An 18,466-nucleotide genomic window follows, 5' to 3' on the forward strand; every position below is an offset into this window, starting at 1 on the left:
CCATTTTGTATTACATAGATCCTTCCTGACTTTGAAGTTCCTTCTAGAGGAATAAGGAACTTTCAAAATATTGGTGGAAGTAATTGGGGTAAACCAGAAGCCTTGTGGTTCTTTAGTTTTTCCATTTTTTTTTTTTCCTGAGGTATTCAGGATCTGTTTGTATTCTTAAACTTATGGTACACAAGATTCCTTACTCCTGTTGCCATGATCATCTACATCAGACAAATTTTTGTGCACTTGCTGTGTCTTCTAGAGTAAGAAAATTTATTCCTTTAAAATTAATCCTAAGTTTTGGGAAACAGTTTAGGGACCTCTCTTAATAGGCAGCATGAATTACACTGCACCATGTTTATCTCCCTTTTGGATAATATTTTACTCTAAAGTTATCACACTTATTTTATTGTATTTTGCATTGTCACATTCTACCATTTTTGCTGTAGAAAACTCCTCTCCCCTATGCTACAACATAGACCTCTCATTACAAGATATTTTAAATGATCCTTGGTGAGCTAACCTTACCTGAAATTATGATATGGCATCATCTACAAGCTTTTGCTGTGCTAAGTTAATGCCTCTATATCAGCTAAGTTGAATGTGCTTAGCTGTCCATTTAGGAGTAAAGCTTAATTATTTGACATTTACATTTATGATACATTTACACAGAGCCCAGGAATCTGTATATAAACATGAGTTTCCCCATACTTTTTATGTGTGCCAGTGTATGTGTATATGCATTACCAAATATTTTCTACAGTAAAGTTTCTGCTCTAAATTATTGCTGTTAAATGAATGTCCTGCTGTTCAAAATAAAATTAAATTGAAAGTGTCATTGATTTGGTGTTACAGATGTTCACTCTTGGCTATTTACTATCACTATACTATATACTATACTATATAACTACTATTTACTAACTGTGTGTAGCATCACTTTGAAAAAATCAGCAGCAAAGATGGCTTTATTATGTCAATGGCAATTTCATGAGATGTTTGCACTTGTTTACACATTTAAAATTGATTAAGAATAGTAAAGAAACTTTCATAAGTATTAATATTGCATTGAAATTTTCAAAAATCTGGCTGAGCACAGGTTTAGTCTGTTCTTATGTGAAAAGCAGACCCCTTGAGACAGATCTCAAAAAAGGGAAGAAAACTGTAACTGTGAGTGCTTGTCATGCACTATATGTTAGCTTCAAAGAATATTTTAACACCTAAAACTGTATGTTTACAGAGAACATAAATAACCACAGGATATCCATTATGAGAAACTCTCATTATTCAGTCCTATTAAATGTCAAAGTGTCTGAGAAAATTAAAGAAAAAGGTGTACTGATATGAACAGACAAACTGCAAGCCTTGTAAAATGCATGAAATGGAACTCAGAGCAGAGCTAAGTGAAGAATTCTAATATAATATAAAGCACATTGCCATAAATCTTTTCAAGTTACTTACATCATAAAGAATTTACGTACTTCTGACTACTTGTTGCACACTCCTGAATATTTCTTCATCTTTCCAATTCTTAGAAGCAGTATTGAGAATCAATAGAAAATGAACCATGAAGGTTCTGAGGCCCAGGGGGAATGATGCAAGTAAAAGAGCAGCAAAAGAAATAACAGCAGTGATATAATAACAACAGAACTCCTTGCCTTCTGCTATAGATTTCTATATCTTGTGCTTTTTTTATTCACCCAGAACACAGAATATTCTCATTTTAGGTCTTTGCTTAATAAATTGATTCACCAAATATACCCAGCAATGTAATACATTTTAGTCATAATCAATTGCAGCCATTTTGGGACATAAAAACTGAAAAAAATAGAGCATTTTATTCCAAACCACTGTTCAATAATAAATGGAAGCTGTGTGCTATGTATATAAATAAATAAATGGATTTTTAAACTATTTTTGATAAAGCAGTAATCTTTTTCATACTCCTTGAAAAGAACTACTGTGGCCTTGATTTATCAGCTGTTGGATTTCCTAATAAATTTTTCCAGTCATCATCTATTTCTTTACCCTTAGGAGCATTTTTATTAACCGATAAAGCAATCATTCTCATTTTTATCTTTGTGTCTTAGATATAAAATGTATTGTGTGACAATTTGAACAACATTGTCACACCTGATAAGCTTAAAATGGCAGAATTAGTGTCCTCTATTCAAAGCAATAATTGGCATACCCAATCTTTCAAGAACAGTGAGTAGTACACGATACATACAAATTTTCTGGGTTTCTTTCTCTGATGCATGGTTAGACAGGTGGACTTTACATTCAGTTATTCATTTGGTTTTGAGAAGTTTCATAATGTTGATTTGCTAACCACAAAATTTGGGGTTTCTTAAGAAGAATGAAGGACTTAAAAGGATTTAAACTCTAATTAATGTATTATATTTATATATAGAGTTGTATTTTTTTCTGATAACAAGAAAAATCTATAATCTGCATTGCAGATAATCCCAACAATTCACCCACTCACTGAGACAATTAGATCTGGAGCAGGCTTGTTTGACAGTAGAGCCAATATCCTTCTTGTTTAATAGTCCATCCCTGAAATCCAAATCTCTCCAATTTAGCAGCAAGGATCTTGTAGGAGACTACAATTACTATTTTTATCTAATTCAGATAACAATAATATTTATTTTTCTTTCTCATGGTTGCTTCCTTATTTAAAAAAGTAATTTAAAAAACATAATATTTTCTAAGACATATAGAGCTCTTTTCTTCACAATTTTGTGCTGAGTGGGTTATTTACCTGAATTAATGCATTTTCTTTATTCAGTTGGATGACTCACCCCATAATATACAGGATTGTGTATCAGGAGTATACTAATATTTTTTAAATAGCTGATGATTATTTTAAAGATCTCTTATCACATTTTCTCCTTCATGGAAATGAAATCCAGAAGTAATGTGAAAAAATGTGAAAACCACTTTGTTGTTATTTAGTTCTAGCAGCTCAGGGTGCTTTTTAAAGAAATGACAATATTTCCTTTGATGTATGTTTGTATTTAAATAATAATAAGCAAAATTAATCTGATTCAACTATATTAAACAATCTGACATGTTTCAATTTTCATCCTCCATCAAATTTTTGATCATAGAAACTAAAGGAAACACATTATTTGTATTTTGCAAATGACTGTGAAACAATACTATACCTAAGTAGGTAGTAACTCCATGAAGTTACAGAATGTTAGTTTCTCTGACAGTGAAAGACCTCAGTAGGTTATAGATTCAGATACTCTTAGTTCCTGAGTGGCAGATTTGGCTATTCAAGGAAAATGCAAACATTTTTGATGGTGTTGATGTCTCATGAGGTGGAACTACAAGTAATATTTTGTTTTATGACGTGAACCAATTTGAAAAACTTCCATATAATAAAGAAGTGTAGCAAAACAGAGATGCTTTGTCCTCAAAAAATTCAGCCAAGTCTGAAGGATGGAGAGAAACATTCTTGTAAGAGGTGAAAGGTATTGAAATAGAGAAAGAGAATATTAAATGTTTGATTAGTTTGCAGAGGGATTAAATCTGATTTATGTTTGTTACTTCTTCCAGTAATTGTAAATTTGTGTTTTAATGACCATAATTAATAACTGATCTCATTTTTTTCCCAAACATACGCTAATTTTTGGTCAGTATCACACTGATTTACTATATGGCCTCTGTCTGCAGAAAGATTTATAATATTTCATTACACCTATGAAGAAAATGCTGATTAAATCGTCCCAAAGGGGACAAGTTTAATTTACAAGGAATTATGGGACATATAACAAAGGAATAAAATAGCTGTTCTAAAATGAAGACCAAGACTGTATAGAGGACAGGAGGTCACTACCCCAAACAGTATGTAGAAGCAAAAAAGAAAATAAGAGGAATAAATATCAGAAAATTTATTTCTGCAATAATAACATTATTTGCCCCTCAACTCCTAAAAATTTCCAGAGATTTGTTCCAAAATGCCTAATGCTTACACTTATTAAAAGAAAAATTAAATTAAATGCTGAAGAAGAACTCTTTCAGTGTTATTAGTATAATAGAAAAATAAAGGAATCAATTTTGTTGTGGACACAGTCATTCAGGAAAAAGCATTTAATTTGACTTGAAAGAAACATCGCTAAAAAAAGTCTGTTGGATCATTAAGGAGGTTAATTAATAAGTACATTATGAACTATGAATAAATGAAAAATGCAGATTCTCAGAGTAATGAAAATAATGTTCAAGGTCAGGTATCAAAAAACAGATATCAATACTGATGTTTTAGAAAGAAATTTTCAAAATAGAAAACAATTTTTTTTTTCAAATAGTCCCCACAACACAGTCATACAGCTTTGTACACAGGAAGGATAGAGTGTATGAGTTCATGGACATGGACAGCATCAAAAACCTGCAAAACATTAGTATAAAGACATATAAAAGATAATGAGGGATAGTAGGTGTCTTAGGAGTAGAATGAAGCAGAGGATGACAAGGGGAATAAGTTTTTCTCTTTTAAATAAACCTCTATAATTTTCAAATAATAACATGAATCCTCATGCATTCCAACTAGCTTAAAAAGAAAATAAAGGCTCTGATATTAATTTCAGAAAACCAGAAAGTATATGCTGTCTTAATATTAGAAGAAGACTCTATTACTAATCCTAGAAGACAAGAATATGTATTTTCCCAGTGACTTCTTCTCTTGCCCCAAACCAGCTATTCAAGGTAATTAGTGCACAGAGTAATTGAAGACTTTAAATGTTTATAGCCAGAGAGGTAAACAAGCAATTAGTGGTAGGACAGGTGTGAAAGAAAGTTAAGTTAACTTCCAGCTATGCTGGAAGTATACAGTCTATGTTTGCCTTAAAATATAACAGCATATTTAGGGAGATCTAGAAGCAAAACAAAACATGCACGTGCAAAAAACCCCACAAACAAGCAAATAACCAAGGCAAGGCTGAAAGAGTCAGGAAGGAATTTGTGTTTAAGATTGTCTGAAAGAGGCTGTGCCCTTCAGGAAATTAACTTAGGTCTGACACAAAGCAGTATAAATAAAATCAAGGGTGAAGGCTGTTGCAGAAAGTTAGTCTTGGTTGTGCTGATATTTCAGAGGCACAAAGACATCAACCATTAATGAAAGTCAACATAACAAGCCTCTTCCTGCCTAAAAGAAGTGTGGAGTACTTTCACAGGGATAATTACTATTGGAAGAGCCAGGAGTGAATTTTCTGTTCCTTTTTTCTGTCCATATGATGGGAGTTGACCAAATATTAGTGTCTTTCTGAAGGCACAGAAACTACCTTTTGAAAAATAACAAAATGAATGTATTTTTATTGCCCTAGAGGAAATAATGGATTAGACCTGGATGGCAATCACAAGTAGGCAGAATTTCCTAGAAATCTAATAAATCTGATTCCTTATTTTGTGGAAGGATTAGAGAACATCCCTCTACTTTCACAAAATTTTTAATCTTTTGTTTAATATTATCACAGACAAAATATCTGTAAAACAGTTTTCATCAAGAGTCTCATAGATATATGCCAGAGAAATTCCTAAACAAGCTACCTGTCTTGGTATTAAACTTGACATAAAAAAGGATTATTTTTATTTAATAAAGTTAATTCTTGAGTTTTAAAAAAATAATTTTAACATCATTAATTCAGATAGTTTATATAGAACACTGAAGAGAGCAAGCAAACAAATAGTGCACACACAGAGGGGTACAATTTACTCTGGCACAAAGATCATTGTGGCTTATTCATTACAGGAGAAACAAAAGTGGTTTCCTGTCTTCTTTTTCCTCTAAGAGAAGAGATTTAGAGAATGATTTTGGGGGGGAAAAGGGAAGGTAGGGAGGAAGGAAGGCTTCTTTTTAAATAGTTAACATGCATTTATTATTTATTTAAGGCATTATTCTGATGAAGAGTGTTCTTCTATGAAACATATACAGCCATTTCATACAAAAGACAATATGAATTTGGACATATATATTTTCAAATGTGTCTGTTTTGTTTTGCAAAGATTCTGCACATATGCCAAAATATTCAATATCTTCAGTATGCAGCTTCAATCAATTGTGAGATAGTAAACTAAAAACAATTACCTATACTAACTTTCAACTTCGATTGTCTAACTTTTTTTGTTACAAGAGATAACTAAGAAATTTAAATGGGTTTTAATATTATAATGAAATTTTCATTAAGTATTTTCTGTAACTATTTATTAGAAAAAATATATTAGACATAATGTTATGCCTTCAGGCTAGTAATATTCCAATTAAAATTAAGCATTTAGAAGACATTTAAACTCCACCACTACTTTATGAGCAGCTTATGTTGCAATATATGTTTCATCACGCTGGTCCTGGTAGAATTACTTTATTTCAAATGCCCCAGAGGTAGCCTGAGGCAAAACCTCTTGCTTATCCCTCTGCTGTTATAATCCTTTTCCTGTATATGACCTACTGAGAGCTACTTACACGTATCTGGCTCCGGGTATTCCAGTTGCTTGTTCACACATCTCTGAGCAATACTGCTGTATTGTCAAGTCCAGCTAAACGAAGCTTTATACCGGGAAGATTCATTAGGCTGTTTTATTAGGTAGATGATTGACTGCATTAAGAGCCTAGAATGAAACTTTATAGCTTGCAGTACTTGAAGAAAGGAAAAGTGGAACAGCTGTTATAAACAGCCATGCCAGATTTAGTGCAATAAAATAAAAATCAAGACAGAGAAGAAAGGGAAATAAGGTCACTTTCTCCTTTAGTACAATATACATTATGTGGTAAATAATCTGTTTAACTGAATGTGGAATAGGGGAAATTATAAAACAGAAACTTTCTAGAAAATTTCTAGCTTGCTTTCTGAAGTAGTCAGCAAAACTAAATAGATTGAGAAGACAGTATAGTGTTAAACAGCAAACCTTTTCCTAAAATGATAAGATGTGGAAAAGGAATTAATTCCAAAAAAATTAGAACAATTATGACAGAACACATTTAAATTTAATGTTATGCAGAAGTATAAAAAAACCCTATCATCATTATTATACTCATAGAAAATCAATATGAATGCTCACATTTAGAATACATGCAAGAATACTGTATAAGATTTTTTGGTTCTTTCTACCTACTTACCTACATCAACTACAGTAATAAAATACAGGACTTACATAGAAGGACTTACTTCTTATGATGTCTATGCTGACAGAGTGCAAGTGTGACATCAAAACAAAGCAAGAAGGAAATAAACAGGGGTACAGAGATCCTGCAGAACTCAGACTTGTTCAGTTACATGGGGACAATTTTTTTTCCTGATCAAATCTCTTAAATATCAGGAGTGTGCTTGTTCCTGTTCTGTAGGAAACTTCACCATACATTTTTTTGCACTTCTACTTGATTCCAAGTTAAAATACTATATGCAAAACAAAAAACAAAAAACAAAAACAAAAAAACCCAACAAAACCCAAAGTATTTACCAGCAACACCATATATTTAAATACAAAATGCTGAAATAGTTTTAATAGTTTTATAATGGGATTGCTGCTCTTGCTGAGAAATAATGTTGTCATAATAAATACACAGGTTACTTTAAATCCTCCTTTTGTAATATGCAACCAACTACTTTTTTGATTTTCACCACATCATTTGTTCCTAAACATCCATATTTCAACATTTTTTTTTGCAGACAAGGTACATATTTGGGGCATTGATAAAATAGATAGAATAGACATTACTAAATTAGACCTTTCTAAAAGAAGCAGGTGATGTTTTCCACAGCTTCTTTCACAGACAATTTTTAATAAGTATCTTGCAAAGTCAGAGCCTATTCCTACTCTCTTTTAATAACTACAATCACCTGACACTTATCAATTGAATGTTATCCGGTTGTAATAGGTCAGCTAATTATCCTGATCATTAACCTTTAAGAGTACAGAGGCTATGATAATCAATGCCACCCTTGGTGTGTGCCACATCATCTAATGAGTCTGTGTCAGAAAACGAACTCTTTCACCTCCCAATGGTGCAGGTTTTCATCATTAACTTTCTTAGTCATTTGGCTTCTTAAAAGAATATGAGAAAAACTGGCACCTGGCATGAATCAGCTTATTAAAGGAATGTATAAAATAAAACTGGTTACTGAAGATAGAATAAAGGCAGCAATATTTCCAAAAAGCTGTATGAATCATGCCACAATTTGGAAGCATCAGGAAATTTTTAATAGTCAGAAAAGTTGGCAGAAAGTAGCAATCAGTTAAATATAAGGAAAAAGCTGCTGTATCTAGTTTATAGTTAAGTGGAAGCCTTAAGTGGAAGCCACTATCATAAACAGAACGGAGGGTAACAATTCAGGAATGCAATTAATTTACCCTAGCAAACTTTTAAGTACATTTTTTGTTTCAGTTTCATGTAAGTCATAGGAAGATAATATTCTCCTTCACCTGAAGAATATAAAACACAAGAGCAAGCAAAGTGACAAAGGGCAAGGTGTGCATATGAATCTCAGTAAAAGGCTAGAATTAAGCATGTCGTATCAGGTCATTATCTAATAATCAAAGGACTGATAAAGAAAGACTTATCCAGGACACTCTTCATCCTCTGTATTTTATAGTTGGATGAATCACTCTCTATTTTTTTCAAGTGCCTTTTGATCTTACTAAACTCTTACCATCAATGCCTATTTTTCAAAGGGCTTAAGCCAGGAATACAAATCCCAACTAGACATGAAATGATGGCCACTGCCAGTGAATTGAAACCTGAGCAGGGGACATTTTTCAACACTTTTCCCTAGTGTCAGAGGCCTAGTATTTTTTTTTTTTTTCAACATGGTGGGCTAATAATTTTCTGTTAATAAGCACATAGTATCAGAATTGAGATCCTGAAAAATATGTACACAAGGTTAAGTAGTAGACATTTCACCTTCCAGGGAAAAGGCATGGGCTACTGTGCACATATATACTAGTTACTGCTTTGTGAAGCTAAATTTTTTGCAACTGAAATGTTTATTCTGTGAAATTTGTTAAATTGGCAAAATGTTAACTACTAGAACTGGAAATCAGCAAAGATGGAAAATAAATTAGAAAAGCATCTGATGGAAACCTAGGCATAGAACTGTATTTAAAGACTGAATCATACATTAACAAACTGAACAAACAAGAACAAGCTGTGAAATACATGGTTTTTACAGAGGAAGAAAGCTCCAGCAAACAAACAAAAAATATGGACTTGGTCCAAACTCCAAACACAGCTATTATGGGATTTTATTTAAATATATTTTAGGAGATTAACATGACAAAGGATAGAGTACATCTTATGAAAGGATGTGTAAAAAGTATCACCATAGAAACTTGTTTGAGAAAATCAGAATCTCTCTTCAAACTCTGGCATAAATTTGTGTAATTTGACTTATATGAATGCAGATCTTTCACAGAGAAACACTGAAAACTTCATTAGTATGGGAAAGAAAAGGAGATAAATTTAAAGAACAAAATGAAGCTTTGCAGGACATCATTTAGACCATGAGATAGGTATGCATCTGTTGTTTAAGATAAGACCAACACTCCCACAATCTATTCAATGATGCAATTGTTAAAGAAAAAAGTTATTTTCATGATCAGTGTAAAGCAAAATATTTTAAAGAATCCTTTTACAATCCTTATGTGTGTACTAAGGAAATAGAAGGGTGTTCTCCTTTCCAGTTATTGCCCCATGTCTGTCAGAGCTGAAACATTTTGGGGAATTGAGGGACGTAGTTTTAGCTGCATTTAGTGACTTCAACTAAAAATACATTTAAACTTTTTAGACACAAAGCAGAATCTTAGTGTTGGAGTTCTCTTTCAAAATAAGCTTTGTTTTTCACTCAGTTGTGTTTAAATTACAGTTTCTTGGCTCCCTCCCTTCATATGAAAGCTGAAATTATATGGATCTCTATAGAATGTCTGTCATAGGTTGTAAAGTTTGTACCCTCTCTGCCTCTGGTAACTGTAATAAAAATGAGATGAAACCAAGCATTAAAAAAATCCTAGAAACAAATGGACTTCCTGCAGCTTATTGGCAAATTCAGGAGGAACATGACTTTTCCCAGGAGGCAAAATGTGGAATTGACAGTAATCATAGGGCTGAAATAATCTTTCACATCTGCCTCAAATTAGATTAGCTTTTTTCAAAGTGAATTTCCTTTTAGACATAATTTCTTTTGAAAATCTTTATGTTTTTACTTTCTTGCACCTATAGGTAAAATGATCAGAGTAATACAAAAAAAAAATTCTCTTCATCTTAATTTATTAATGGTTATATCACTTGTTTAATTAATAGAAAGAGGCACAGTTTTTCCTTAGACAAATTTCACATCATTGCCTCAAGGCTCTTGATTCCTACTTATTGATTAGACATTCATGGCACTATTTTTCATTATCTCAAAAGTATTTCTTCAGTTTCAGCCTCTTCTGCTTCAATCCAAATTATATTTATCATTTTTACTCAGCACCTACAGTCTAATTCAGTCTAGAAAGTGCATCTGTGCCTTATTCCTGACAAGGGCCGTGTTTTTGACTTCCTCATCAGCTTCCTGAACCAAAACAAACCAATATATACAGTTTTGCAGGAATGGGTGAGGCTTTCATGCTTATTTACCTGCTTGAAAGTCTAGGGATTTGCATTAATTACCCCCAGCTTTGATAAAACAGCCTTTTCCTGAATTTATGCATCCATAATGTTGTGCATCTTGGTGTTATGGTCTTTGAAGTTTCCATGCTTCCAAAGGCTTTCATCTGTCACAAATGGAAATGAGCTTGTACTGATGGGGCCAGGTTGCAGTGGCATAACTCCATCAGAGGAAAATTTACTGCTTGATATTTGAAATATTAGCAACAATTATCTGTCATATAGATTTAATCACAGTGTATTGTAACTAATAAACTCCAGAAGAATGAATAGATAAAATTGACTTCAAAAGTAGAAAAGCAGGAATGAGCTCTGTGGCTTTCTGTTTTGTCTGGAGAGCAAATATAGATATTAGTTCCAGAAAAGACAGATATTTTTCTCATTAGAGCAAACAGTATTTCACAGGTATTTTAGGTATTGCTATAGCTTATGACAAGGTGTTTGGGGGTATCATTCATGAATGACTAGTAGATAAGAAGGTAGTTCAAACATATAATGAAGCTCATGAATGTTGCAAAACAGGAATGTCAGAATTTAAAAAGCCTTGTGAAGCTAGGACCCTGCTGGCCAACTCAATCTAGTGGGTGCTCAATGAATTTTAAAGATACTCTTAAAGAAACTCAGATACAAAATCTTTGAAAATGTTATGCATTGTATTCATAAAATCATCAAAGACTCAATTATAAATCTGAATCTCAGATATGAATCACTGAATTGATATGAATCTCAGATATGAATCTCCTATCTCTGAATTAGTACATTAAGCCAAAACATGGCTCAAACCATTATTGAAATCAAAGAGAGGGAAGGTGACTTTTATGATATGTTGTTAAAGAAAACTCTGTAGACCAATGTCACATCTTGGTGCAGACAGTAAAAAAAAATGGTGTGTACATGAATAAAGAATCAATAAGATTATGCATAAAGATCCTTCCAAAAATCTTTCAGGAAGATCCCACATCAATTGCTCCTAAAAAATAAAATTCTAATGATCGACTGTGGTTCTGCCCCCGGCAGCAGATCAGCCCCATGCAACCGCTAGGTCACTCCCCATAGTGGGTGGGGGAGAAATCAGAAATTTAACAGTATGAACGTTCATGAGATGAGATAAAGAGACTGATAGGTAAAGGAAATGTGCACATAAAAGGCAAACCAAAAAGAGGAGTTCTTTCATAACTTTCAATGGGCAAGCAGGTGTTCATCCATCTCCAGAAAAGCCAGGCTCTGTCACGTGTAGCGGTGACTTAAATGCCATAACCCTGAATACTCTTCCTCTTTATTCCTCACAGCTTTTATTGCTGAACGTGACACCTCATGGTATGGGATATCCCTTTGGTCAGTGAGAGTCAGCTGTCCTGCCTCTGTTTCCTCCCAAACTCTCATGCACCCCCATCCTGCTTGCTTTCAGGGTAGCATGAGAGGGACTTGACAAGATATTGTGTATGCACTCCTACGAAGCAAATTAGCTCTGTGCCAGTCAAAACCAGTACAGGAGCTAAGAGATATGGTCCCTGTCTGCCTCAGCAAACAAAAAATAAAGAAACAAAAGTAAAAACAAGATATTAATTTTCAGTATAGTTCAAATGCTGGAACCCTACCAGAATACCGGTGGAGACACTTAGTATATTCAACATAGATAGAAGAAAAAGGATGAATAGTGAGGGATAAAAATTGTACATGACATACAATTTCATACAAATTTGTGATCACTGGCTTAAACGTGACTACAGAGTGAAGGAATATTTCATAATGTGTAATGACAACACAGTAAAGGAAATACAGTGTTGATAACTAGGGATAGTATAAGAGAAAAGGATGAATGATGACATGGAACAGGGCACAGATTTAGTTTATAATTTTTAGGAAAAACCTGTTAGGAAAGGGTATGAAAATTCCCTTGTGTGGAATTGTGGACTGTGGAAATTGAATACCAAGTTATTATGTATTTGTTACAATTAAGGCAACAACAAAAATGGATGGCTGAAATTACCAAGCAATAAATTTAGAGCAAACAAAATTGGGTAACTTTTGTATGATGTATAATTACACTGTGGAACTCATGAATGCAGACAATAGAACTGTACAGAGACTTTTAAATAGACTAGGAAATTCAGAGAAAATAACTCATTGTTATCTATTTAGATATGGTAAGGTATAATCTTTGTTTCAAGAGATGTTTTAGTCAAAGATTGTTGTAGCTGGAAGACTGAATCTGTCAAAAAACCCATAATTGCATCAGTCATTGGGTACGTCTGTGATCTTTAACTGTATTTGCTCTGGTTCTCAGTATCTTTTACATTAGTTTCTCCTTCAGATTGCTAACAAAAAAATAATTAACTAGATGAAATGAGGCTTTATTGGGAGATAGTAGAGCTGTTGTGTTTTTAGAGAAGGGAAGAATGGAACCTAAGTGGTGAAGCAGAAGAATTCTTGTTGGCAGTATTAGAAAGTTTCAATTTGACAACCCTTTTAGTGTAGGAATTTTTAATTTATAATCAAAACCTCCCTTAGCACAACCTGAGACCTTTTCTTCTTTTCCTTTTGCTTTTTATCTGAGAGAAGAGACCAATCTCTGCTTTGCTACATCCTTTTTTAAAGTACTTGTAGAGAGTATAAAAGTATACCTCTAGGTATACTTTTATGAATATATTTTGATGATCACACTCTCTTGCAGTCCTGTGATAATTAGTAAATAAGAATTACTTGGATTCCTTTTGAACAGAATATAAGGCAGGCTCAGAAAAGCCAGTTCTGTCAGAGATAGTGCTGACCTGGAGAGATAAAGGAAAAGAGTATGGAGAAAACATAAATTAAGGGACAGTTCTAGATTTTCCTAAAGGAAACAAACCCATGGCCATTCCCCTGTTTATCCTCATGCCTATAGCTGTGAGTTAAGTAAGGTCAAAGAAAATTCATTTCTGTCTCAGGAAGCAACCTTTTTCCTGTTGTTACCTCTCTGTGTTGACCAGAATTAATTCAGCAGTTATTGCTCATCTGAAACCTCTCTGAATGCTACTGACATTCAAACTCCCTACTTTCAAGAAGAAAAACTTCCCAAAGAAATATCAATTTAATATTTTCTCAAAATAGTGTTCCAAGAAGTCAGTTTAAATAATAAGAGACATTACTGTAGTTATGTTAGAACAATAAAAGGAAAATTAAAATTATTACTTTCTTACATTTTAAATATGTTATTTATAACTTGCAAAATATTATACATGCAGGAATTCTATGCTTTTATTTTGCTTTTAAGTCCATGACCAATTAATGGAAATTTGAGCATGAGAGATAAGTAAAATAATAAATATGATTTTAAGAAAGTGTTTATTTTTAAGGTATTTGAAATAACTTAGTAATAACGTTTGAAAGAGCAGACTGATAGGGATTTTGAAGAAAGCATTTTGGAATTATATTGTTATTAGGATAATGAAAGCTTGCTGTATGGCTGAAATTGTCAGTAGAGATGTAGATGTAGTTGAAACCAGACAAGTTAGTGTCCTGTTCTGTGCACAAGTACCAAGAAGAAAAAGCACCAGGAAATACCCGCTATGTCAAATTGCCAGCTTTCTGAACAGAAAAGAACAAAGGCTCCAGAGTTCAAAAGAAGCTGCTTTCAAAGCCACTATTTGTTTGTAAATTTTCTGACTTTTGCTCTCAATATGTGTCAGCACCACTTTGATATAAACATCAGAGCATAGCCTGAAGCCAAGTTCTTCCCCCTTGGACTGAACCTTAGGGGGCTGCCAGTCTGTAGCCTAACACATAGAGTAACCCCACTACTGTATGGCAAACAACTTGTATGGAAAATACAGACATACAAAACTTTAAATGTACTACAGCACCAGAGTGACAGGTATCCCATGGAGCCTACTGTGCCCAGTCAAACTTTCAATGCTCCTAAAAGAAAATGCCAATGACTGTGAGAATTTAAAAGTCTTTTTGTGACAGGATCAAGTACCTGAGGTATAACCCCATGCCTCTCTAAATTGATGCCTGTCTCAACAAAAGTAGCACTATCAATTAGATAACAACATAGAAAATGGTGGGGTTTTTCTACATCTTGAGATTAAGTTTGGTGACTTTAAAGTACAACACATTTTCTTCCAGAAAAATTGCAGTATTGCTTTCACAGAATGGGTGAGGTTGTAAGTGAACATAATGGGTCATTTAGTCCAACCTCCAAGTTTAAGTAGGGTCATCCCAGAATACATTTACACAGGTTTGAATACAAACAGCTCTTCATAAACTCCAGCCAGGGAGGCTCCTCAGCTTCTCTGGGAAATCTCTTTCAGTTCTCAGTCACTCACACAGTGAAGAATTCATCCTCATGCTCAAGAGGACCTTCCAGTGCTTCAGTCTCTGCCTATTGCCTCTCATGACACCACCAAGCACCACCCTGACTCCATCCTCATGGCACCCTCCCTCCAATATTTATAGACATTGATGAGGTCCCCTCTCAACTGTCTCTTCTTAAGGCTAAAAAGGCCCAACTTGCTCAGCCTTTCCTTGTAAAAGAGATGATCAAAGTTTTCCTTGTGCATAGAAGTGTTGATAATATGGGTAAGGAAGCTGCAGATAGGCAAATACTTGTAAATGAAATTATTTGGGGGATTTTTTTTGTCGAAGTTATTTTTTTTGTATATTTTAAACCTTATGTAATGATTGAATCTTCTGAATAAATTATTTTCTTCATAATGTCTTTTTTTCCCTGAAATGGTAGGCTGACCTTTAATTAATGGATTTTTTGTAGCAATTTTAGATGGCTAAAGGCCTGAATGTAGACTTTGGAGAAATGAATTAAATTTTTCTACTGATTTTCATCTGCTTAATCAATTTCAGTCAATAATAAGAACTCTTTCTGCCTTGTGAATTTTTTCTTTTTTGGATTTTTTGTAATTCAAGGGTTCACAAAGTATGAAGTTTTTATTTTTTGATTAAGAATGAAATCAGATCATTATTGATTATATATTTAGGCACTTACAATTATTTAATTAATTGATACTTGGTATTTGACAAGGACTCTGTATGTTAGGTGCTTAGAGAGCTAAAGCACACAGCAGCCCTCTAAAAATTAGAAAGTTATATTTGATTTTCTTCAGTTCAAGCTATTAATTTGGCTTATTAATGCAGTGAGTGAGGGAAGTAAAGGGTGATGACTGAGTTCTCTTTATCACTGACTACTAATTGTCTTTGAGATAGGATCTGAACTCTCAAACACCAGAATTAATAGTCTGATTTAAAGAATCATGAAGATAGAAAATTCATGGAGTAGGAGCTGTAGAGAATCCAAGGAAGAAAGACTTTTATTCATTGTGCTAAGAACTCAGCACATGCTTAAGTTCTATGGTGACTTGAGACCTCATCGAGTTACTGCAAATAGTATATCAGGGGTGATATCAAATGAAAAAATGAAATCAGACTCAGAACCAGTTAATAAATTAAAAATAAAAGCATGTATTTATTTACTGTTAATAGTTTCTTTGGCAGTGTATAGAATGAATGTGTTGTGTATATGTTGTTCTACATTGCAGATTTTCAAGGGCACTTCTGAATTCTGTCATGTCATTATAGCTTGGAAAGCAAACTGGAAACATTTCCCATTCAGTAAATTAATTCTCAAAACAAATTGTTTCCTCACCATTACAAGGAGTCTCAAAAAAGCTTGTTAAAAATATTCTGTAAGTAACAACGGCATCAAATAAAAGCATCATATATTTAACTCATTCTATTCTGCCTATTGAGTATGCCAAGCAATATATTGAGATAGAAAAAAAACTCTAATTTTTCAACACCTGAACAAAGCAGATTCTCTTTTTGAGTCTGAAAATACAGAATCAACATTTGTACTAATCTGCATAGGACTTGGCTTTTCAATTTGTAAAAATCATTATTTATACCTTTAAAAATTAGAAACACTTTTACCAGCAGAGAAGACAAATTCAACTCTTCCAAAATATTGGGAAAAAATATTTTTATCTAATCAAATCACAGAAGTAGATCAACATTCTATTCTGAACATGAATCTTTAACACTGGGCTAACTTCCATAAGAGATATTGCTCAGAATAGACTGGTAGAAATGGAATAAAAATGACATAAAAGAAACCGACTTAAACAGTACATCTTAAATTGATGTTAAAATTTATCTTTGACAATGGGTATAGAGCTAGACATATCAACTTGCCCATAAAGAACAAAAATTTTCTTTCACCTAAGGTATGCTAAATTATTGTAATTTTTACTTTATATGGCTTTTGCAGGCAATGTTTCCCATAATCAATCCTGTATGCAAGTGGATACCATATACATAGAAATGTACAGACTTTTCAAGGGGGCAGATGGGTCATACTAAATTTTCCTTCCCTAAAAACATGCAAAGCAGCAGCAGTGTAACTCATCTAGTTGTGTGAATGCTAATAGTAGTTAGTCTATACAAAAATACTCAATTTATATGATGACACAGTATAAAATACCTTCACAGAGCATTAAGTAGGCGCCCCCATGTGTACTTCTCCTTTTCAACTGCATTTCTAACTCTCCCACATGTTATTCAGTAGTTTTTCTGGGAATCTCTTAAAATTATTTCTTAGAGCATCTAAAATAGAGCTCCAAATATATATGTGGTTTTCTAAATCACTTTTTTTAGTGTCTTGCAAAAGTGGAGGGAGGGACAAACACCATGTGGATCTGAGAAGATGATAATTTTAGGACTAGACAACAGGTTGGGTTTGGTAATTGGAGGGAAATATGGTAATAAGGATGAAAAACATAAAAAGAAATGTAGAGTGCTGCAGGTGGATAACCAGGTGGATTTCTTGTCCTGCTGGGTTGTCAATAGATGCTCTGTGGCTCTAAAAATTGTTGCGCACTAAGAGCCAGAATGCAGAACTATCAACTGTATAAGTACAGAAATTAGTATTATTCTTTTACCACTTACAAGATTAGAAAAGGGTATATAAGCCTCAAAAAAAAAAACATTTAGTCTAACAAGTATTTTGTTTCTTTAATGTATGGATGACTCTGTGACAAAGATTTTAGCATTAGTGATTGGAATACTTTAGAATGGAATTGTCATGGGTATTCTCAAAACCGAATTTATAGCCTTGATTTCCTGTGCAATGCATAGAAAGATGTTCTCATCTGAAAAGCTGTTTTACAAAAACAATGTTACTATGAGTTTTTTTCATTGATTCAGGGAGATAAGAGATGATTCTTGCAGCAACAGATGAGTGTAACACCACAGTTCTTGGAGTTACAACAGATATCTCAAGATGTTGCATACTAGAATGAAGGAAGAATCTTGTACAACATTGTTAAAGCCCAGAACAATGAGTGCAGGGCTACACAAACAGAATAAGTATAAAGAAATGCTGAAGAGTGTTAAACATTTCTTTGAGGGACATAAATGTCCTCACTTCTTTCCCCTTGCAAGCAGTATTGGACAGTTAAACAGCTTAATTTAGAAAGCACGTGAGTGTAATTGAGCAGAAGTGATATTTCCTTTGAAAAGTTACATACAGAATATATTGCTGCTTCTTGCAATGCCTTGTGTTCATGACCCTGTAATGTCTTTTGCCATAGTAAGTGGTCTTGAAGTTGTTCCATTATGGAACAAATAGTTTAATATTCATTAAATAATAGTAGGGTTGGACCTACATAAGAACAAAAGTCTGTGTGACAGAAAACTGGAGTTAAAACCTCTGTCATTTGCTCTTATCCTTTTGGATATACAATAGTTGAAATGGAACTTTTCACTCTAGAACAACTTATGCATGAGACATGAGTGAACAAAAGGAAGACACTCATTTTATGGGAACTGGATGGAGACTGAGTG

The sequence above is a fragment of the Parus major genome, chromosome 1 (genome assembly GCF_001522545.3).
Source record: "Parus major isolate Abel chromosome 1, Parus_major1.1, whole genome shotgun sequence".
In the NCBI taxonomy this organism is placed as follows: domain Eukaryota; kingdom Metazoa; phylum Chordata; class Aves; order Passeriformes; family Paridae; genus Parus; species Parus major.